This window comes from Geotrypetes seraphini, chromosome 6, assembly GCF_902459505.1.
Source record: "Geotrypetes seraphini chromosome 6, aGeoSer1.1, whole genome shotgun sequence".
NCBI lineage: Eukaryota > Metazoa > Chordata > Amphibia > Gymnophiona > Dermophiidae > Geotrypetes > Geotrypetes seraphini.
In genome coordinates, this window is record NC_047089.1 from 22,161,605 (window position 1) to 22,185,029 (window position 23,425).

Here is a 23,425-nt window from a genome sequence, read left to right on the forward strand (position 1 = left end):
GTTTTCTGCTAGTTCAGTAAGGTCCAACAACGTCATCACCATGGTTGTTTTCAAACGTGTCTCCAGCCGTCTGTCTGATTGCAGGTCGCCTGCTTCGCCTGGTTTCTCTCATTTTCCCCAAAATGATGTCCTCCTCCAATGATCTTTCTGATGGTGTGACCAAAATAAGACAGTTGTAACTTCATTTGGGCTTCCAGTGATGTAGCCTGTTTAATCTTTTCCAGAATCGATTTGTTATTTCTTCTGATGGTCCATGGCATTCATAAAATCCTTCTCCAGCACCAAAGCTCAAATGAGTCAATCTTCTTTATGTCTTGTTTCAGTAGTGCCCAACTTTCACATATGTAATTTACCACTGAGAAAATGAGTGTTTGGAGTGTTATTTTCTTGCCTCTGAATACTTGTTGAGAGCCTTCATTGAAAAGCGACCAAGAGCTATTCTGAGGACATAAGAAGCGCCATCTCCGGAACAGACCCTAGGTCCATCAAGTCCGGCGATCCGCAAACGCGGAGGCCCCGCCAGGTGTACCCTGGCATAGTTTTGGTCCCCATATCGCTCCAAGCTTCTCGTAAAGAGAAGTGCATCTAGCCTACCCCTACCCATGTCACTTCATGCCACTCATAAGGAGATGTACATCTAACTTACCCTTAAATCCTAGAATGGTGGATTCCGCAATTACCTTTTCTGGGAGAGCATTCCAGGTGTCCACCACTCGTTGTGTGAAGCAGAACTTCCTGATATTTGTCTTGAACTTGTCCCCCTTAGCTTCAGCCCATGTCCTCTTGTCCGTGCCACATTGGACATTATAAATAATGTTTTTTTCTGCTCTATTTTGTCGATTCCTTTCAGTATTTTGAATGTCTCGATCATATCCCCTCGTAGTCTCCTTTTCTCAAGGGAGAACAACCCCAGTCTCTTAAGTCTTTCCTCGTAATCCAGGTTCTTCACTACAGGTTGGGGATACAGTTAGGAGGGGATGGTTAATCTGCTGACTAGGGTGGTAAGCAGTGGGGAGCTATATAAAAAAGGTGGGTTTTCAGTCTGCTTTTAAAAAAGGGAAAGGATGTGATGGACGAACTAAGTAGTTTATTCCAGACATATGGGGCAGCTAAATGAAAGGAACAAAGTCTGGAATTGGCAGTGGAGGAGAAGGGTACAGATAAAAGCAGCTTATCTGAGGAATGGAGTTCTCAGGGAGATGTATAAGGTGAGATAAGAGAGGAGAGATTCTGAGGGGCTGCAGTATGAACACACTTGTAGGTTAGTAATAGGAGTTTGAACTGTATGCTGAAGCAGATAGGGAGCCTGTGAAGTGATTTGAGGAGAGGGGTAAGATGAGTGTAGCAAGGTTGGCAGTAGATAAGTCGTGCAGCTGAATTTTACACTGATTGCAGGGGGAAAGGTTGTTCAGCGGGAGACCTGTTAGAAGTAAATTGCATTAGTCTAAGCATGAGACTATGAGTTTGGACAAGGGTCCAGGTAGTGTGCTTAGAGAGAAAGGGATGAATTTTGGTAATGTTTGAGATAGAAGCGACAGACTTTAGCAGTCTGTTGGATGTGTGTAGATAATGAAAGGTCAGAGTCGAAGACGACGCCAAGGTTTTAAACAGAGGAAACTCTCAAGATGAAAGGAAGTCAAGGCAGCAATGAAGGAAAGCATGCTCAAGTAGCTTGGATAGGAACGGAAGAAGGGAGACAGGGCTATAGTTGGATGGGCAGGTGGGGGTCCAGTGAGGATTTTTTGAGAAGCAGTTTAATCACCACATGTTTGAAGGCATCGGGGACAGCTGCAGTGGAAATGGATAGGTAGAAGATATGACAGATGAGAAGGATAACAGTATGTGAGATGAGGTCAAGTAGAGGACTGGAAATATGGTCTGAAGAGCATGTAGTAGGCTTGGCTGAGGACAGAATTGTGCAGTTTCTTCCTCTGTGATTTCAGAGAAGGAAGAAAAGTCAGCAGTAGTTGGAGGGTCAAGAATGTGGGACCTGGCAAGTGGAGGATAGAGAATGACACGGGTAAAAAATCTGTCCCCGTCACCGGCCCACCATCCTCTGCACCGCCCCGTCACCGCCGATCCCTTCACCGCCCCATCACCGTCACCACCATCCCTTTCACCGCCCCGTCACCGCCACTGCCATCCCATTCACCGCCCCGTCACCGTCCCCGCTGCATCCATATAAGCCTTTTTCCTTTCACTCCCTCCTTCCAATTTGAGCCGGGAACACTAGCGATCGCACGGTCCCCGCGGCCACTACCTGCCTGCCCGGTCGATCCTGGTGTTTGGCCGGCTCTCTCCCTTCTCCTCACCTTGGTTTGTGGGTTTTCTTTTTCGGCAACCTGCGCGCTTTCCCAGGGAGCCGCACACGCGCGGCTGCTCAGTGTTCGATCTTCTGCTCTGCTGCAACTTCCTGTTTCCGGTTGCGTCAGAGCAGAAGATCGAGGCTGAGCAGCGGCGGGTGTGCGCGGCTCTCTGGTAGCGTGCGGGTCGCCGAGGAGGAGGATCTGCGGACTGGGGTGAGGAGAGGGGAGAGAGCTGGCTGGACACTGGAATCGATTGGGTGGGCGGGTGTGAGCTGCGGGGACCGCGCGATCCTTCATGCCTCACTGCGGGGGACAAGACCATTCACCGCAGCGACTGCTAGTTTTCTTCCCCGTTTTCGGCGGGTGACCCGCGGCTAAAATGCGGTGGCCGCGGGTAAACCGCCACCGTGTCATTCTCTAGTGGAGGATATGCGTGTGTTTCCTGAGTTGTCTTGCTGAAGGAAGAAGGGATGGTGTGAGGTCAGGAGAGAATGGTGGAAAGGGGAGAAGGATGTGACTTTGCAGCAAATTCAAGCTTGACTTGGAAGAATTCAGCCATTGTCTGGGAGGACAGAGATGGAGGAGTCTGAAGGGGTGGGCGTTTGAGGAGGGAGTTCAGCGTGGTAAAGAGACAGCAAGGGTTGGAAGAAAAGGAGCTGGATGTAGTAGTCTTACTTGACTAATGTAAGAGCAGAATTAAAGGTCAGCACAAATTTAAAGTGATGGAAGTCAGCATGTGTGCGAGATTTGAGCTAAAGGTGCTCGGCACAGCAGATACAAGAACGTAAGTAGTGGATGCTGGAATTAAGCCAAGGTTGAGGTTTGGTCTGCCTGACACAGCAGGGAGCAGGGGTGTCCAGAACAGAGGAGAGAATAAAGTTGTACAATGAGATAGCCTTGTGGACAGACTTGGATAACATAGTGGAAGTGGGGAGGGTGACAAAGTAGTTGAGAACGTGAAAGGATTGAGGGCTTGAAGATTTTGAAACCTGTTGTGATAACTGGGCATGGCTGGGGGAGAGGGTGAGTAATTGTGAAGGCTATCAGATGATGATCAGAGATGGGGAGCAGTAAGGTAGAGAAGTTAGAGAGAGAGCAGTTGGGGAAGACAAGATCATAGCAGTGGCCATACCAGTGAATGGGGATAGTGGAGCATAGCTGGAGGTTGAACGAGGAGGTTAAGGCAAGAAATGTAGAGGCGTAAATATCAGAGGGATCATCAACGTGAATGTTAAAATCACCAAGAAGGAGGGAGGGAGAAGATGAATCAAGGAAGCTGGAAAACCAGGAGTCAAATTTGGTGAAAAAGAAGGAAGGGGACTTGTTGGGGGGACGGATGACAAATGACCACCATCTGGTCCACTATCCAAATAGTTGAACAGAGTGGACTTCAGATGAGGAAAGGCTGTGTCATTAAGTTGGGAGAAGAGGTTGGAAAGGTCAACAAGCAAAAAATGGAAGTTCTTCAACCAGAGAATGGTAGAAATCTGGGACGCTCTTCCAGAGGCTGTTATAGGGGAACGCACCCTTCAGGAATTTAATAAAAGGTTAGATAAGTTCCTGCTGGACCAGAACATACGCAGGTAAGGCTAGACTCTAGTAGGGCATTGGTCTTTGACCTAAGGGCCGCCGCGTGAGCGGACTGCTGGGCACGATGGACCACTGGGTTGATTCAGCAGCAGCAAATCTTATGTTCTTATGTGTCTTCATGGCTAGTTTTCTGAATCTTAGCAAAAAATTAGCACGTGGCAAAAAATTCCTCCATCCTCCATAATGTAATCTGCTCCTGACAGTGTATTTTATTAGATTTTTTTGAGCTGATTCCTGTAGGAAAGTAAGGTTTGACAGCTCAAACTCCCCCCTCCTCTCCTGCAAATGAAAAAAAAGAGACCCCTGAATCGAAGATTGGCAGCAGGGGGGGTCACCTGACAACCAAAGCCCGACACCCCCAGCAGCAGAAGGGATGCCCACTCCCTCCCATTGCCAACTGCAATAAAGTGTCTTTGCTTATTTGTAAATGGGTTTCTACTAGAGCCTTTAATTCAGTAGCATAATTAAATGAAATAACTATTTCTGAAGTTTCTAGGGACGGGCGAGGATGGAGGGGATTCCTCGCAGGGATGGGGATGATTCCTCGCGGGGACGGGTGGGGACAGAGGGATTCCTCAAGGGGACAGGTGGGATTTCTGTCCCTGCGCAACTCTCTACTGGGGAGTGAGAGACTTAGCTAGAAAAGTGCAGGGGATTAGAACCCTTAAGGAATCCCAAAGCCTAGACTTTACTGAAACAACTTATAGTGAGAACTTGGGTGGGTGGTCCTTCAGATTATTAAAAGGGTGGAACAGTTCCCCACCACACTCGTCCAGGTTTAAGGGCAAGTCAGTAGTGGCAAAGTGATTTAGGAAGTCAGGAGGAGGTTTCTTAAAATAGTGCTTAACAATTGCTGTACAGTTCCTTTAGAAGCCTTAAAGAGGAACCTGTAAAGACGGAGGGGCCATTTGGCCCAACCTGCTAGCTAATGAACATGGACGAAAGGTCCAGGCATTGAGAGCTGCAAGAACTGTGCTAAAGGGATGCAGCCGGACTGTACACAGAAAGCAGGTATGCTGATATAATGTGAATTAACCTGATTAACATTTAAAAGGTTTCAAATATGAACTAATTTGCTAAAGAAGTGTTTGATGTAAAAATTACCAGAATCATTGAGTAGCCAAGCCAGGAAGCTGGAAAATATTTTTGTTTTAAACTGATATTGGGCTCTGAGTCTGACTAACGATCCTCTAAGCTGCATTACCCCACTGATACTCCAGGGAATGCTGGATTGTGCATTAGTGGTGGAAATCAGGCCCCATCGGCAGACTGCAGCCCCACCACACTATGATTTGTCGCACCCTACAAATTGTCTTCCTAGAAATTGTTGTAGACCTGATTCTCACAGTTCCAAAACTTTGACTTGTATATCTGAGCATTAAAAAAAAAATAAAAGGAAAGCATTTCCATAATCATGAAAAAATGTCTCTGACCTTGTGGCTAAAAAAAAAAAAAATGCAATCACAGCGGAAATTAAAAATTAATATTCTTCTCCATGTTGCATATTTTTATTTACTTTAGAGATGATTATTGCTGCTGAGGGTGAATGGGAAACAGGAAATACAGTGTTTGCCTTACCTATTGCATAACACTTGTGTGATTTATCTATCTGTGTATATCCAAAAGCAGTACTGTCACACAGGCCCAGCTATAATATACAGTCAGATTCCTGTAGTTTGCTGGCTTGCTTCACAATTCAGACCTTTGGCAAAGCCTCTCCTTTCACTATTCTCTGCTTTTCAAACTCTCCCCTGAGGTAAAAAAAAAAAAATGCTCTCATGTCAACATTATAAACCTAAGCTTAAAAGCATTTCAACTCATTGTGCTTATAAATCTTAAGTAAAGCACCCTAAGCTTACCTCAGTATGGCTATAATTAAAATTCTGGCCCCCTTTTATCAAGCCACAGTAGCGCTGTTGTTGTGGGAAGTTTTCTGATGGGTCTAGGACAATTCATCGTGGCCCTTTAAAAGCCGCCAGCTCAGTATGGCTCTTTCATTGAGGGACAAGTTCAGTGTGGCCCTCACTCACTCCCTCCTGCAACTGGATGCCTCCCTCCCCCTCCAGGCCCCTGTGTCTCGTACTTTAAAGTTGGGAGCAGGAGGTACTGAAATACCAATGTAATGTAATCATAACTTGTATACTGAAGGACTTAGCCTCCTGAGAAAGTATAAGAAACTTTTTCCTTCTATCTTGAGTAGATTTACATCGTGAAAAATTCATATTTTCTGACCTCAAAATAAAGTCAAACGATTTATGATAAACAATTTAAGAATTCTGTCTTTATCCTGTTCAAACACAAATGAAGCCATCAGGATAGCTTTATCAGCGCAGTAACTACAAGAAGTGTTTGTCTTTGTTCAATCAAAATGGAAATGAGCTTAAGGTCCAGTACTAGCCAGAGAATTCCAAGAGACCACCATCATAACCTCTATCATCTCGTTTCCAAGCTAAGTCCAGGTTTTGTGGAATCTGTCCTCATTGTGCAAGTTGTTCGTCAGCCCTAATTAAGGGCACTTTTATAAAGCCACAGTAGCAAGTCCCAGCGTGGCAAATGTGATGCAGCCCACAGGAACTGAATGGGCTGCGTCGCATTTGCCGCATGGGAATCGCTACCGCGGCTTTGTAAAAGGGGCCCTAAGTTTGATCTCTCATTCTCTCTCTGTACCAAGTATTTTTTTTTTTTTTTTTTAATTTATATTTTTCACAAATTGTTTAACAACAATCTAAAGAAATTAACAATTGAAAAAGAAAAGAATTACACTAAATTATATATATAATTCCACATATGTGACTAATCAGAGTCCACATACTGAGGAGAGAGTCCATCACCTCCAAGGGAAGTTGGATCTAAAAGAAAAACTCATACAAATTACAGAGTGCGGTTGGATTTAACCATCTGCCTGGGTGAAGGACTCCATGGGAGGATCTGGGGCTCTAGACGCCGTCTTACCTTCTTACCAAGTATTTAAGATATGCACACATCTTTGATTTGTATAGCAGCATGACAACATCATCTAGCTCAGTGGTTCCCAACCCTGTCCTGGAGGACCACCAGGCCAATCAGGTTTTCAGGATAGCCCTAATGAATATGCATGGAGCAGATTTGCATGCCTGTCACTTCCACTATATGCAAATTTATCTCATGCATATTCATTAGGGCTAGCCTGAAAACCTGATTGGCCTGGTGGTCCTCCAGGACAGGGTTGGGAACCACTGATCTAGCTTGTCCTTAAAAAGGAAACTAGAACTTTCACAGATACATGTAAATAGATTATATTTAGTTCAAATGGCCAACCTCCTTAAGAGCTATGTAAAAAAAAAAGTGTATACAGTACTCCTCCAAAATTCGCGGGGGTTCCGTTCCAGGAACCACCGCGAATCTTGAAAAACCACAAATACGGTTTCTCATGGGGGAGACTGGAGAGGGCAGCAGGAGAGGAAGAAGAGAGCAGCTGGAGCACCGGTGAGTGAAGGAAATCACTCACTGTATGCTCCGACTGCCTCTTCCTGCACTAAAGTCAGGCCTCACCAATCAGGAGCTGCTTTGACACGCAACTGTTTTATTTTACTTTTGTGATCATGATAAATATACCGAGGGCCTCAAAATAATACCTGGCGGACCACATGTGGCCCCCGGGCCGTGAGTTTGAGACTACTGATCTAAGGCATCTGAGATAGACAAGGATTCACAGAAAGACAGAGAACGCAGCACCAGCACCACACAGACAGCATAGAAGGCCAAAGCTCTATTGGGGAGCAAAATATAAAGCTACACAGAAGGGAGGAACCTTTATTGTCTCAACAGGCTTCTGGGCAAGTTTCCAGCTTCTTTAGTTGATCTGGCCTCCTGTTTCCTGGATTCTGACTGCTTCAAAACTTCAGCTCTCTCAATCTGCCGACTGAGCTGCTGTTTCCTGTCTTCTAATTACAGAACCTCTGCGTCTGACTCGGAACCCCACCACCTGCCAGCACACTCTCAACCAGCCATCCCTGGAATCATCTGTGCACCTGGTATTTTTACTGATGGCAACATTTCCATGTGGGGCTCATAGCTGCCTTATATTGTTATTTATATAGGTAGTGCTGCCCAATTCAGGAAAAATAAATTCAATTCGATTCAGCCTATTCAATTCGATTCAGCACGTTCTCTCTGCCTCGATCCTGCCCCTGACGTCAGAGCAGGGGCAGGACGGTAACAGAGAGAACATGCCACTGAGGACGACAGGCAGCTGCAGGGATCGCTAAAGCACCAGCAATCCTGCAGGCTGCTGTATTAGCTGCTTAAAGTAAGAGTGGGGAAGCTGGGGGAACATGCAGCCTTTCTGACTGACACTCCCCCCCTCAAGCGGCAGCGGATGGCCTGCAAGAGGCAGCGCTGCCGCTCCTGCTTTAGGAAGGCATGGGGTAAGGGTCGGTCATTGAATCGGGAGGCTGATTTTTTTTTTTTTTTTTAATTAATTTTTTTATTATTTGAATTGATTCTAATCAATTCACCTGATTTGAATCAGTGAATCGATTCAAATCGTGAATCGGGCAGCACTAGTTATAGGAATATAAACTGAGGATTATCCAGACCCCCATTGACATTTACACACTGAACAGGTATTCTTGACTATGCACGAGTTGGTCAAACCTTGATAGATGTGAAGATGCATTTGATGAGTGGTAAGAGGCATAGTTGTGTCTTATTAGTTTGGATCGTTTGCCCATATGTACTATTTTATATTCATTAATGCTAAAACTTATGTCACTTTGTTTCTCACTCAATTATGTTAAATCTCTATATAAGATTTTTACTACCAGCTTCTGTTTTCATTTATTTCCAATATTTGAACCAGCTTGCAGTTCATGAGAGCCTTTGATGAGGGACCACATTAAAAGCTTTTAGAATGTATCAAGTTCCAAGTTTATTTAAAGTTTTGTTATACCGGCTATTCAGAGCATTCCATAAGGTACATTAAAATAAAATAACTGAATTAGTAAATACAAACATCACTGAGGAAAGTTAGTATGACAGACGAGTTAACAGGACGAACTGTAACGAAAGGAAAGTGGAGTATAATATTAAAAGAAAAGAGCATAGAAGGGACAAACAGGAGGAGGGGAAAGGATATATTAGGGAAGCATCAAATTGTCCTTAAAAAGACAATTATAGAACCAAAGGCATCACTAAACAGAAACATTTTCAATTTGGATTTAAAATAATTTAGTTGTTTCTTGCCTTAGATAATTTGGTGTGGAGTTCCAGAGGGGGGGGCGGTAACTGAAAAGATGTTAGATCACATTGCGTTAATGTGCCTTAGAGATGGAATGGTAAGGAGAATTTGTGTGACAAAGCGAAGGGATTTGAGTAGAGTATGTATGAACATATTAAATCAGTTGGATTGCTTCTTTCCATACATTAACTTGACACACTTAAAGAAATTAACTGATTAGTGATAAAAGAGATTTTATTCCAACCCTTTCTCAGTGTTCCACTGCTGAGTTCTGGAGATTGGTACACAGGAGACAGCATCCGGTTGGACAGCTCCCCTTCTAACTAGCACTGAAGTAAGGAGTTTTAAAAAGGAAATGAAATCCTTAATTGAACATCCTATTGGGTTAGCTAAATAATTTGATGAATTCTTAGGACCCAATTTTTACACCTGGCAAGAAATGAGGTCTATTCTGGCTATTTTATTTAGCGGGGAAGAACAGGGGATGATTAGGAGAGTTGCCCTAATACAGTGGCAAAATCACTATCCTGTGGGACAGGAAGGACCCACGAGAGAGGATAAATTCCCCAATGTAGATCCTAATGTAGGACCCAGCACATCGAGCTAATATGAAGGATTTAAGGTACCTCATAATAGCAGGGATTAAAGAAGCAGCTCCCAAGTCTCAGAATTTCACTAAAGCATTTGAACTGCAGCAAGGAAAAAAAAAAGAGGCTCCATCAGCCTTTTTAAAGAGATTACGGGAACAAATGAGGAAATATTCAGGCATGAACCCGGATGACCCAGTAGTCCAGGAGCTGCTGAAGGTGTACTTTGTCACAAATGTGTGGCCTGATATTAAGAGGAAGGTACATAAAATAGAAGGGTGGAGTGAGAAACCGCTGGAGGAATTGAGGGAAGCACAAAAGGTATTTTTAAAAAGAGAGGAGGATAAACAGAGGCAGAAAGTAAAACTGATGATTTCTGCAGTAGATGAGGTGATCAAGAAAAGCATTGATACAGGAGAGAAACAGGAGGAGCAGGGAGGATGGCTGAGAGCCAGGGGAAGAGGGCGAGAAAGGCAGGGATTCAGGGGGGCCAGTGCAGGAGGGTCTAAGAAATATGTGGATTAACTATATAATGAATGATTATACTGAGCTCTGTGTGCCTACTTTATGATTTTGCATTTGGACACCCTATCTGGGCAGAGAGAAATAAATTATTTTCTGCTTTACTACGAGACTTTCCTGAGTATCCTTGTGAGGTGTCATTTGTTTCTCACAGCTCAGATGCCTTCCCAACATGGATCCCAAGCACAAGAACAGGTTGAGGGGCGGGGCATGACTTGGTCAGAATGGGGCAGGGCTGGTTGGGTCTGGGGGGGTGGCCATGGGTCCGGATTTTACAAAAGTAAAATCTGGTAACCCTAGCCCAGACTCAACCCCTGTTCATGCTGCTACAGTATCCTCAAAATCAGTTTTATTGGCCTGCACATTTTTAAATGAAAGTGGAATCTTAATGTAACCCCCTCCTTCTCTGACTGAGGTAAAAGGTATCCCTCTTGAAATAAGATTTATTTGTAGTCGTGAACACCAAGGGTTAAATTGATACCTTTCCCCAGGAGAAGGAGTGAATTACATTTAAAAAAATATATAATTTTGAAATGTAATCTTGGAAATAAAAATATTTATTAAACATATAATAAAATAGATAAAAAGAAGCACAAAAGGACTCTAAATTGAATATAGAAATAAAATTTAATAAACAAATGCTGTATAACAAGTCTAGACAATGAAATTCTGCTTCCCCTCTACTCAGTTCTTTAAATGTCCAAGTAAAACCTTCTTTGATGCCATTAATTGTGTTTCACCATCAGAAATTGCTATGCACGATTTCTTATAAGTATTATTTATTCTTTAAAAATCCTTTATCCAGGAAAAACTAACTGATGGGTCTAAGAACGCTTTCTTTAAATAATTTATCTTTCAGCCTCCAGCTTCTCCAAATTCTCCTTTTTTCTTGAGTTAGTGTATTGGAAGCTTTCTGTCCTTTCTGTGTAGGGGTACCATGTTGGCACGCTGTTGCTAGTAGATCTCTCTCTCCCTGGAACTAACCTACTACTCTAACTAAAACCAAATTAATAAGAAAAACCCTGTTATAAATCTAATAACCCCACAGTTGCCTAAAACAGTGGTTCCCAACCCTGTCCTGGAGGAACACCAGGCCAATTGGGTTTTCAGGCTAGCCCTAATGAATATGCATGAAGCAAATTTGCATGCCTATCACTTCCATCATATGCAAATCTCTCTCATGCATATTCATTAGGGCTAGCCTGAAAACCCGATTGGCCTGGTGTTCCTCCAGGACAGGGTTGGGAATCACTGGCCTAAAATACTTTCTAAACTAGGGGAAAAAAACAGATGTTCCTTCTTCAACATTTCATGCATATAAATTTTTTACCAAAATCCCAGAAATCTTTACAGAAATTATTCCCAGAAAAAGATTTCGAAGGCAGTTTCACAACTTTGCTTCACTAATAGTCTCTCACAACATTCCACAGAAATCTGTCACAGTACACCGGGGAGTCCCTCTGGGTAAACCTGGCAAGAGGCAGAGAAAAATGCCTGTATCTAGGTGTGGTTTACAGACCCCCAAGACAACTGGAAGACATGGACGCAGAATTAATTGAAGACATAGAGAATATCACTCTACGAGGAGAAGCTGTACTGCTAGGGGACTTCAATATGCCTGATGCAGACTGGAACTCATTTTCAGCGACAACCAGCGGTAGCAGGAGGCTCTTAACCTCCATAAAGGGAGTACGTCTCAAACAAATGGTAACGGAGCCCACTAGGGCCCAGGCGATCCTCGACCTGGTACTCACCAACGGGAAAAGCGTTTCAGAGGTCTCAGTAGGAGATACGCTAGCCTCCAGCGACCACAATATTGTATGGTTCAACCTTAGATCAAACACGAAAACAAAGGTACTCAATTTCCGGGGCACAGACTTCGCACGCATGGGAGATTTCGTCCATCAGACGCTGCAGGACCAAGCGGAGACCGATGATGTAGAAGCTAAGTGGTTAACACTGAAATCAACCATACATGAAGCAACTAGCCGCTTCATAAAATCAGTAAATAAACGACAAAGAAACAATAAACCCCAATGGTTCTGCTGCTGGAGATCTCGCACCTCATTAAGGAGAAGAAAAAAGCGTTTCTCTCCTACAAGCGCACGGAGAAAAGAGAGGCAAAAGTAGAATATAGGACCAGGTCTACAGCGGTCAAAATGGCAGTTAGGGAGGCAAAACTTCGAGTGGAAGAAATTCTGGCAAAAAACATTAAAAAGGGGGACAAATCCTTCTTCAGGTATATTAGTGACAGAAAAAGGAACACAGGCGGGATAGTACGCCTTAGAAGACCGGACGGAAGTTACATGGAAGCAGATTCCGATAAAGCCGAACTACTGAATGAATACTTCTGCTCAGTCTTCACCTGTGAGGCACCGGGACACGGTCCCCAGTTGAAGGCAACACAAAGCACAGAAGACCTGTTTCAGAATTTTGAGTTCACACCAGGTGAAGTTTACAGTGAACTGGCAAGACTCAAGGTGAACAAAGCCATGGGACCAGACAATTTGCACCCAAGAATGCTCAGAGAATTGAGCAATGTCCTGACGAAACCGTTGGCTGAGCTATTCAATCTCTCCCTAAGTAAGGGGAAAGTTCCCCTGGACTGGAAATTAGCTAATGTCGTTCCTCTGCATAAAAAGGGTTGCAGGGCAGAGTGTGCGAATTATAGACCGGTGAGTCTCACATCAATAGTGTGCAAACTCATGGAAACACTAATTAAAAGCAAATTGGACACGATCTTGAATGAAGGGAATCTTCGGGATCCCAGTCAGCATGGATTCACCAAGGGTAGGTCCTGCCAATCCAATCTCATCAGCTTCTTTGACTGGGTAACAAGAAAGTTGGACTTGGGAGAGTCTTTGGACGTCGTGTACCTGGACTTCAGTAAAGCTTTTGACAGTGTCCCACACCACAGGCTGCTAAGCAAGATGGAATCGATGGGGTTAGGAGAGACACTAACTGCATGGGTCAATGATTGGCTGAGTGGCAGACTTCAGAGGGTGGTGGTTAATGGTACCCTCTCTAAAACATCGGAGGTGACCAGTGGAGTGCCGCAGGGCTCGGTCCTGGGTCCACTCCTTTTCAACATATTCATAGGGGATCTGACTCAAGGGCTTCAAGGTAAAATAACACTATTCGCCGATGACGCCAAACTATGTAATATAGTAAGTGAATGCAGTTTACAGAATTATATGGCTCAACCTGGCAGCTAGGCTTCAATGCTAAGAAATGTAAGGTCATGCACCTCGGAAGCGGAAATCCATGCAGGACGTACTTCTTGAACGGAGAAACTTTAACTAGGACTTCAGCAGAACGAGATTTAGGAGTAATCATCAGTGCAGACATGAAAACTGCCAATCAAGTGGAGAAGGCTTCATCTAAGGCAAGGCAGATATTGGGTTGTATCAATAGAAGTTTCGTCAGCCGAAAGCCTGAAGTCATAATGCCGTTGTACAGGGCCATGGTGAGACCTCATCTGGAGTACTGTGTGCAATTCTGGAGGCCACATTACAGTAAAGATGTGCGCAGAATTGAATCGGTTCAACGGACAGCCACCAGGATGATCTCGGGCTCAAGGGTCTCTCGTACGAAGAGAGACTGAACAAATTGCAGCTCTACACTCTTGAGGAACGTAGGGAGAGGAGAGACATGATCGAAACATTTAAGTACCTCACGGGACGTGTCGAAGTGGAAGATGATATTTTCTTTCTCAAGGGACCCTCGGCCACAAGAGGGCACCCACTCAAACTCAGGGGCGGAAAATTTCATGGCGACACCAGAAAGTATTTCTTCACAGAGAGAGTGGTTGATCATTGGAACAAGCTTCCAGTGCAGGTGATCGAGGCAGACAGCGTGCCAGACTTTAAGAATAAATGGGATACCCATGTGGGATCCCTACGAGGGTCAAGATAAGGAAATTGGGTCATTAGGGCATAGACAGGGGGTGGGTAAGCAGAGTGGGCAGACTTGATGGGCTGTAGCCCTTTTCTGCCATCATCTTCTATGTTTCTATGACATCTCATTAACTTCTCCAGAAATCAGCACCACAGACTTATTACACAGAGACTGAAAATTTCTCCAGAAATCAGGTTTCAAAAGTAGTCACAACCTTGCTTCACCAATATTTCTCTCACAACATTACACAGGAATCTCACACAGGACCTCTCATAAAATCTTCTCCAAAAATCAGCATCACAGATTTGTCACTTGGAGAATCTCTCAAAACACTTCCCAGAAGATTCTCACAGACTATTTCTAGCATCAAATAGTTTCACAGATAAAACAATTCTTCACATCAGCCAGAAAGAAATGTTTTCACCCTTGGATAAATACCAGAATCTATTTATCAAACCTCAACTTCAACCAAAACCTCCAATTCCTATCCAAAATTCAATAAAACCATCTATAATTACCTTCTCACAAGGCACAGAAACCAAACTACCTGCACCCATAGTAGATGATGACGGCAGATAAAGACCCGAATGGTCCATCCAGTCTGCCCAACCTGATTCAATTTAAATTTTTTTTTTTTTTTCCTTCTTAGCTATTTCTGGGCGAGAATCCAAAGCTCTACCCGGTACTGTGCCTGAGTTCCAACTGCCAAAATCTCCGTCAAGACCCACTCCAGCCCATCTACACCCTCCCAGCCATTGAAGCCCTCCCCAGCCCATCCTCCACCAAACGGCCATACACAGACACAGACCGTGCAAGTCTGCCCAGTTACTGGCCTAGTTCAATATTTAATATTATTTTCTGATTCTAAATCCTCTGTGTTCATCCCACGCTTCTTTGAACTCAGTCACAGTTTTACTCTCCACCACCTCTCTCGGGAGCGCATTCCAGGCATCCACCACCCTCTCCGTAAAGTAGAATTTCCTAACATTGCCCCTGAATCTACCACCCCTCAACCTCAAATTATGTCCTCTGGTTTTACCATTTTCCTTTCTCTGGAAAAGATTTTGTTCTACGTTAATACCCTTTAAGTATTTGAACGTCTGAATCATATCTCCCCTGTCTCTCCTTTCCTCTAGGGTATACATATTCAGGTCTTCCAGTCTCTCCTCATACGTCTTCTGGCGCAAGCCTCCTATCATTTTCGTCGCCCTCCTCTGGACCGCCTCAAGTCTTCTTACGTCTTTCGCCAGATACGGTCTCCAAAACTGAACACAATACTCCAAGTGGGGCCTCACCAATGACCTGTACAGGGGCATCAACACCTTCTTCCTTCTACTGACTACGCCTCTCTTTATACAGCCCAGAATCCTTCTGGCAGCAGCCACTGCCTTATCACACTGTTTTTTTCGCCTTTAGATCTTCGGACACTATCACCCCAAGGTCCCTCTCTCCGTCCGTGCATATCAGCTTCTCTCCTCCCAGCATATACGGTTCCTTCCTATTATTAATCCCCAAATGCATTACTCTGCATTTCTTTGCATTGAATTTTAGTTGCCAGGCATTAGACCATTCCTCTAACTTTTGCAGATCCTTTTTCATATTTTCCACTCCCTCTTCGGTGTCTACTCTGTTACAAATCTTGGTATCATCTGCAAAAAGGCACACTTTTCCTTCTAGCCCTTCAGCAATGTCACTTACATACATATTGAACAGGATTGGCCCCAGCACCGAACCCTGAGGGACTCCACTAGTCACCTTTCCTTCCTTCGAGCGACTTCCATTAACCACCACCCTCTGGCGTCTGTCCGATAGCCAGTTTCTGACCCAGTTCACCACTTTGGGTCCTAACTTCAGCCCTTCAAGTTTGTTCAACAGCCTCCTATGAGGAACTGTATCAAAGGCTTTGCTGAAATCCAAGTAAATTACATCTAGCATATGTCCTTGATCCAGCTCTCTGGTCACCCAATCAAAAAATTCAATCAGGTTCGTTTGGCACGATTTACCTTTTGTAAAGCCATGTTGCCTCGGATCCTGTAACCCATTAGATTCAAGGAAATACACTATCCTTTCTTTCAGCAACACTTCCATTATTTTTCCAACAACTGAAGTGAGGCTCACCGGCCTGTAGTTTCCTGCTTCATCCCTGTGACCACTTTTATGAATAGGGACCACATCCGCTCTCCTCCAATCCCCAGGAATCACTCCCGTCTCCAGAGATTTGTTGAACAAGTCTTTAATAGGACTCGCCAGAACCTCTCTGAGTTCCCTTAGTATCCTGGGATGGATCCCGTCTGGTCCCATCGCTTTGTCCACCTTCAGTTTTTCAAGTTGCTCATAAACACCCTCCTCCGTGAACGGCGCAGAATCTACTCCATTTTCTCGTGTAACTTTGCCGGACAATCTCGGTCCTTCTCCAGGATTTTCTTCTGTGAACACAGAACAGAAGTATTTGTTTAGCACATTTGCTTTCTCCTCATCACTCTCCACATATTTGTTCCCAGCATCTTTTAGCCTAGCAATTCCATTTTTTATCTTCCTCCTTTCACTAATATATCTGAAAAAATTTTTATCTCCCTTTTTTACATTTTTAGCCATTTGTTCTTCCGCCTGTGCCTTCGCTAAACGTATCTCTCTCTTGGCTTCTTTCAGTTTCACCCTGTAGTCCTTTCTGCTCTCCTCTTCTTGGGTTTTTTTATATTTCATGAACGCCAACTCTTTCGCCTTTATTTTCTCAGCCACTAGGTTGGAGAACCATATCGGCTTCCTTTTTCTCTTGTTTTTATTGATTTTCTTCACATAAAGGTCCGTAGCCATTTTTATCGCTCCTTTCAGCTTAGACCACTGTCTTTCCACTTCTCTTATGTCCTCCCATCCTAACAGCTCTTTCTTCAGGTACTTTCCCATTGCATTAAAGTCCGTACGTTTGAAATCTAGGACTTTAAGTATCGTGCGGCCGCTCTCCACTTTAGCCGTTATATCAAACCAAACCGTTTGATGATCGCTACTACCCAGGTGAGCACCCACTCGAACATTAGATATACTCTCTCCATTTGTGAGGACCAGATCCAATATCGCTTTTTCCCTTGTGGGTTCCGTCACCATTTGTCTGAGCAGAGCCTCTTGAAAGGCATCCACAATCTCCCTACTTCTTTCCGATTCCGCAGTCGGAACATTCCAGTCCGCATCCGGCAGGTTGAAATCTCCCAACAGCAGAACCTCCTCTTTCCTTCCAAACTTTTGGATATCCACAATCAGATCCTTATCAATTTGCTGCGATTGAGTCGGAGGTCTGTAGACTACACCCACGTAGATAGAAGTTCCATCTTCTCTTTTCAGAGCAATCCATATCGCTTCTTCCTCTCCCCAGGTCCCTTGCATTTCGGTCGCTTGGATATTGATCTTTACATAGAGAGCTACTCCTCCACCTTTATGACCATCTCTGTCCTTCCTAAAAAGATTATATCCCGGTATGTTTGCATCCCATCCATGTGATTCACTGAACCATGTCTCTGTGATAGCAACAATATCTAGATCTGCCTCTAATATTAGGGCTTGCAGATCATGAACTTTGTTGCTTAGACTGCGAGCATTTGTGGTCATCGCTTTCCAGCTATTTTTCAGCGATAATCTCCTTTTTCGTATGGATTTTTGTGTCGTTTCACTTTCCGCTGCAATACTAAGAAATGAGTTGCTGATATTGCTTTTGTTGCAGCCTTTACTACTATCACATCTTTTCTTTTGCCGGGGGTGGTCTCTACATACACCACCCCCACCTTCTAGTTTAAATGCCTAGAAAAATATTGTCTAAATTTCTCTGCAAGGTTTCTTTTTCCTGCTGTAGTAATATGTAGCCCATCAGTGCAATATAGCTTCTTGTCCTTCCATGTATTTCCCCATCCTCCTATGTACCTGAAGCCTTCTTGATGACACCAGGCTCTGAGCCATCTATTAAAGTCCTCTGTGTTTTTCATTCTTTGCTCTCCTTTTCCATATGCAGGCAGTATTTCAGAAAAAGCTAAAGTCTTTACAAAAGGTTTCACGCCCTCACCAAGCTCCCGAAAAGCTTTCTGTGCTGCAAGTGTGGAGTTGTTGGCCAGGTCATTTGTTCCCAGATGGATAACAACATCAGTGTTAAAATCCTTAGTTTCTTCCTTAATTATAGTCAGTATTTGCCTGGAACTCCTGGTAGCTGAGGATCCTGGAAGACATTTCACTATTTTGGACTCCTCGCCCTGTGTTCCAAGGTTAATGCCTCTGATGATGGAATCTCCCAACAGTAATAGTTTTCTGTTTTTGGCTTTTTTATTTGTACTTAGGGTGCTCTTGTTCTCTTGAGTTTCTTTCATTGGTTCCAGTCCCACCTCCCTTCTGTTTTCCTGAGTATCGCAGTGCACTAGTGGAGCGAAGGAATTCTGTAGAGGTAATATTAGTGAAGGTGGATGTTTCTGTGTTACATGTCGCAGTCTTCCTGAGCCTACTGTGACCCATTTATTCCTGGGCTGTTTTATTCTTTGAGGTAGAGGTGGTAAGTTGGTATGATTTTGTGGAGTGATGGAAGCTGCTTTAATTGTATTCAATTCCTGTTTAAGTTTACAGAGCTCCTCCTTAATACTGGCAAGTTGAAGACAGATGGGGCAAGCCTTAAGCCTCCAAATAGTATGTCTTGGAATTAAAGCACCACAGTGATTGCATAGAATAAAGGTCATCTTGATTGGTTGTGAAGTCCTGATTATATGGGTCTCTATATATGAATAGTGGTCCCTGGGGTTGGTGGGACTATAAGTAAGACTACTAGTAAGGCAGAAATATAGGCTCTATACCACCTAAAACACAGTATTTTAAACAAAACTGCAGGAAGAAGAAATAAGATTTAACAGAGGAAAGAGAAGGATTTTTTTGTGCTTTTTTTATATTTTTTTTTTAGTAAGAAACAGGGAGGAGAAGAGAAATTAAGCAGATATAATGCTGAAAACCAGTGAAAAGCTGAAATATGAAATGCTGAAATATGAAAATCTGAGATCCAGATCCAAGTCACCCTCCCAACTGTCAAATCTGACAGAATGTTCAAGCATCTGATGCTGATCTCTGCACGAAGACAGCAGACTTGTGCAAGAGATCAGCAACAGCAAAACTCAAAATTGCAGGAAAACATAAAGTAAAAAAAACCAAACAATACAAAAAAAAATAAATAAAACATTCTTACCTGAAAGAAGATTTTCAAACTTTTTAAATCTTCTTAAAACTTCTTTTTACACTCCAAGAACGTCCTGCACGAGCCATCACCATGACAGCACTGACACTATCAGCTGCCTGGTGCCACTCGTGAATAAAACAGGAATCCAAATCTTCAGGGGAGGCTCTCCGGAGCCTCTCTCCACTGTCCCAATCTTTTCCCAGACTTCGGCGGCATTGCCGCTTTACTTTAAAAGCTTATAAAAAAAAATAAACTGCCCGGGTGCATCTCGTGCCAGTCGCTGCACTGCGCATGCACCAGCACCTGGGACGTCATCACCACGCAAGCGTGATGACGTCCCTCACATGTGCAGTGCCAGTTATCCGGTTCCAAACAATCCTAGGCCCATCTCCAGGCCCAACTTCCCCTTCACGGCCAAACATGCCGCTAAACAAAAATCCCCCAGAACAATTTTAATGCTCCGACTCTCTTCCCTCTTAGGTCTGACTCCGGAGTCACCACGCATGCGTGAATTACGTGACGTCATCACACCCACATGTGATGACGTCTGACGCACACGCAGCACCCGAAGTCCCGATCTCGCTCCGTCATGGCTCCTCCTGCCCGACAAAAACAACAGGGGTGCAAGACTGGCATCCAGAAATAGGCCCAAAACCTCCCAGTGGCCCAACAACATTGGCTGCCACTCTCTAATGTGGCCCGATGCGGCCCAAATCTCTGGCGGCCACAAACAGGGACCCGACCCTGGCCCACTCATAAGAACATAAGAAGTTGCCTCCACTGGGTCAGACCGAGGTCCATCTCGCCCAGCGGTCCGCTCCCGCGGCGGCCCCTCAGGTCTGCGACCTGTGAAGTGGTTTCTGCCCACTTCTATAACCTACCTCAAGTTCTATCTGTACCCCTCTATCCCTTTATCCTCCAGGAACCTATCCAAACCCTTCTTGAACCCCTGTATAGAGTTCTGGCCTATCACTTCCTCCGGAAGCGCGTTCCATGTGTCCACCACCCTCTGCGTAAAAAAGAATTTTCTAGCATTTGTTCTAAACCTGTCCCCTTTCAATTTCTCCGAGTGACCCCTAGTGCTTGTGGCTCCCCTCAGTTTGAAGAATCTGTCCTTATTCACTCTCTCTATGCCCTTAAGGATTTTGAAGGTTTCTATCATGTCCCCTCTAAGTCTCCTCTTCTCCAGGGAGAACAGCCCCAGCATTTTCAACTTGTCAGCGTATGGAAAATTTTCCATACCTTTTATCAGCTTAGTCGCCCTCCTCTGCACTCCCTCGAGTACCGCCATGTCCTTCTTGAGGTACGGCGACCAGTATTGAACACAGTACTCCAGGTGCGGGCGCACCATTGCGCGATACAGCGGCATGATGACTTCCTTCGTCCGGGTTGTGATATCCTTTTTGATGATGCCCAGTATTCTGTTTGCTTTCTTTGAGGCTGTCGCACATTGCGCCGATGGTTTCAGTGATGAGTCGACCATCACCCCCAGGTCCCTTTCCAGGTTACTCACCCCTAGCAGTGTTCCCCCCATTTTGTAGTTGAACATCGGGTTCTTTTTCCCTACATGCATGACCTTGCATTTCTCTACGTTAAAACTCATTTGCCACTTTTTTGCCCAGTCTTCCAGTCTCGTTAGGTCCCTTTGTAGGTCTTCACAGTCTTCCGTGTTTCTAACCCTGCTGCAGAGTTTGGTGTCATCAGCAAATTTGATAACCTCACATTTTGTCCCCGTCTCCAGATCGTTAATAAATATATTGAATAGTAGAGGTCCCAGCACCGACCCCTGCGAAACTCCGCTCGTGACCCATTGCCAATCTGAGTATTGGCCCTTGACTCCAACCCTCTGTTTCCTGCCCGCTAGCCAGTGTTTGATCCATCGGTAGATATCCCCTTGCACCCCATGGTTCCACAGTTTTTTAAGTAGCCGTTCGTGAGGTACCTTGTCAAAGGCTTTTTGGAAGTCAAGGTAAATGATGTCTATGGATTCACCCTTATCCATCTGACTGTTTATTCCCTCAAAGAAGTACAGCAAATTCGTGAGGCATGACCTTACCTTGCAGAAGCCATGCTGGCTCGCCTTCAGTTGTCCATTGTTTTCTATGTGTTCGCAGATTGTGTCCTTTACCATTGCTTCCATCATCTTTCTAGGAACCGAGGTCAAGCTCACAGGCCTGTAGTTTCCCGGGTCACCCCTTGATCCCTTCTTAAAGATGGGCGTGACATTTGCTATTTTCCAGTCCTCTGGGATCTCCCCAGTTTTTAGGGAGAGGTTACATATTTGGCGAAATGTCTCTGCTATTTCGTTTCTCAGTTCTTTTAGTACCCTTGGGTGGATGCCGTCTGGGCCTGGTGATTTGTCGCTCTTTAGTCTGTCTATCTGTCTGAGGACATCCTCTTTGCTTACCTCTAGTTGTACCAGCCTTTCGTCGTGTTCTCCGTTTATAATCACCTCGGGTTCTGGGATATTGGATGTGTCCTTTCTGGTGAAGACCGACGAGAAGAATTTGTTTAACCTTTCAGCTATCTCTTTTTCCTCTTTTATCGCTCCTTTCCTGTCTCCGTCGTCCAGTGGTCCCACTTCTTCTCTGGCTGGTTGTTTCCCTTTCACATACCTGAAGAAGGGTTTGAAGTTTCTTGCTTCTCCTGCCAGTCTTTCCTCATATTCTCTCTTTGCCTTCCTGACCTCTCGATGACATTCTTTCTGGTGTCTTTTGTGCTCTTCCTGGTTTTCCTTGTTGGATCCTTTTTCCATTTCTTGAAGGATGATTTCTTGTCGCTTATCGCCTTTTTAATTGCAGATGTTATCCATGCTGGGTTTCTAGTTCGATTTTTTTTGCACCCTTTCCTAAACCTTGGGATGCACAGGTCTTGTGCCTCGAGCACTGTGCCTTTAAGCAGTGTCCAGGCTTCCTTTACAGTCTTCACCTTCACTGAGTTGCTGCTGAGCTTTTTTCCTACCATTTTCCTCATGTCCTTGTAGTTTCCCTTTTTGAAGTTGAGTGCTGTCGTTGTGGTTCTTTTCACCTTTTCACTCAACATGTGGATCCGGCGCAAGCCCAGATCCAAACCCGGAACCCAGGTAAATTCTTTTAATTTTATTTTTACCTGGTTACATTAATTTTCATTTTAAATTCAGTCTTTTACATAAATTTGAAAAAGGAGAATTTTGAACAGAGAAGTATAAAAATGTAAAGGAAAAAAGTCCTTTAAAAGGAAATCATAGTTATTAGTGAGTTACTTACCTGAAGAATTTTGCTGAAAGGCACTCTGAAATATAAAAAGGATCACTGACACAAAAATGTATGAGTAAAAGCTTTAAAATATTAAAGTATTTACACATACTTATCTGAGAGGTGTTGAAGAAATCTTAGAACCTGTAAGAGAAAATTATACAGTTGTTATAACTGAGCCTTAGCCTTCTTTAACAGTTTCATGAAAAGTGTTAACTTATCTGGAAGAGAAAAATGACTATACTATTCAGTGTTTACTGTTGTTATGGTTTAATGCATGCCAGCTTAATTAACATCTCAATGTCTCTAAATAAAGCTGATTGAATTTGGAGCAGAATTTTGCTTATTTCAAAACACAAAGTTGACATTCAGAGTACTAATTTTGTAAACCTACCTCTAATTTTGTTGTAAATCTGCTATTCAATGCAGATCATTTGCTAATTGATGTAAACCGCCTAGAACTCACTGGGTATGGCGGTATATAAGAATAAAGAATAATAAAGAATAATAATAATTATTTACTCTCTGCTTCTCCTCACAGCCTCCAGAAGTCCTAATCTAATCTAATCCTTAGGTTTGTATACCGCATCATCTCCACGTTTGTAGAGCTCGACGCGGTTTACAGTAGGAGAAATAGTCCTATTGGTGATCTTTAGTAAAAGAATCCAGTAGAAAGATCTGGAGGTCAGGAGTGGTGTAATCTGGAATGTTTAAAAAGTGTGATGACTGTGGGAGAACCTTTTTTTCCATTGTGTCTGGGACTGCTTAACAATAACGTTGTATTGGGAGGTAATATGGGAACATCTTGGCATCATTATGGAGGTTAGAACAGAAATGAAGCAAGAGACGTGTTTAATGGACATGGAGCAAGAAATTAC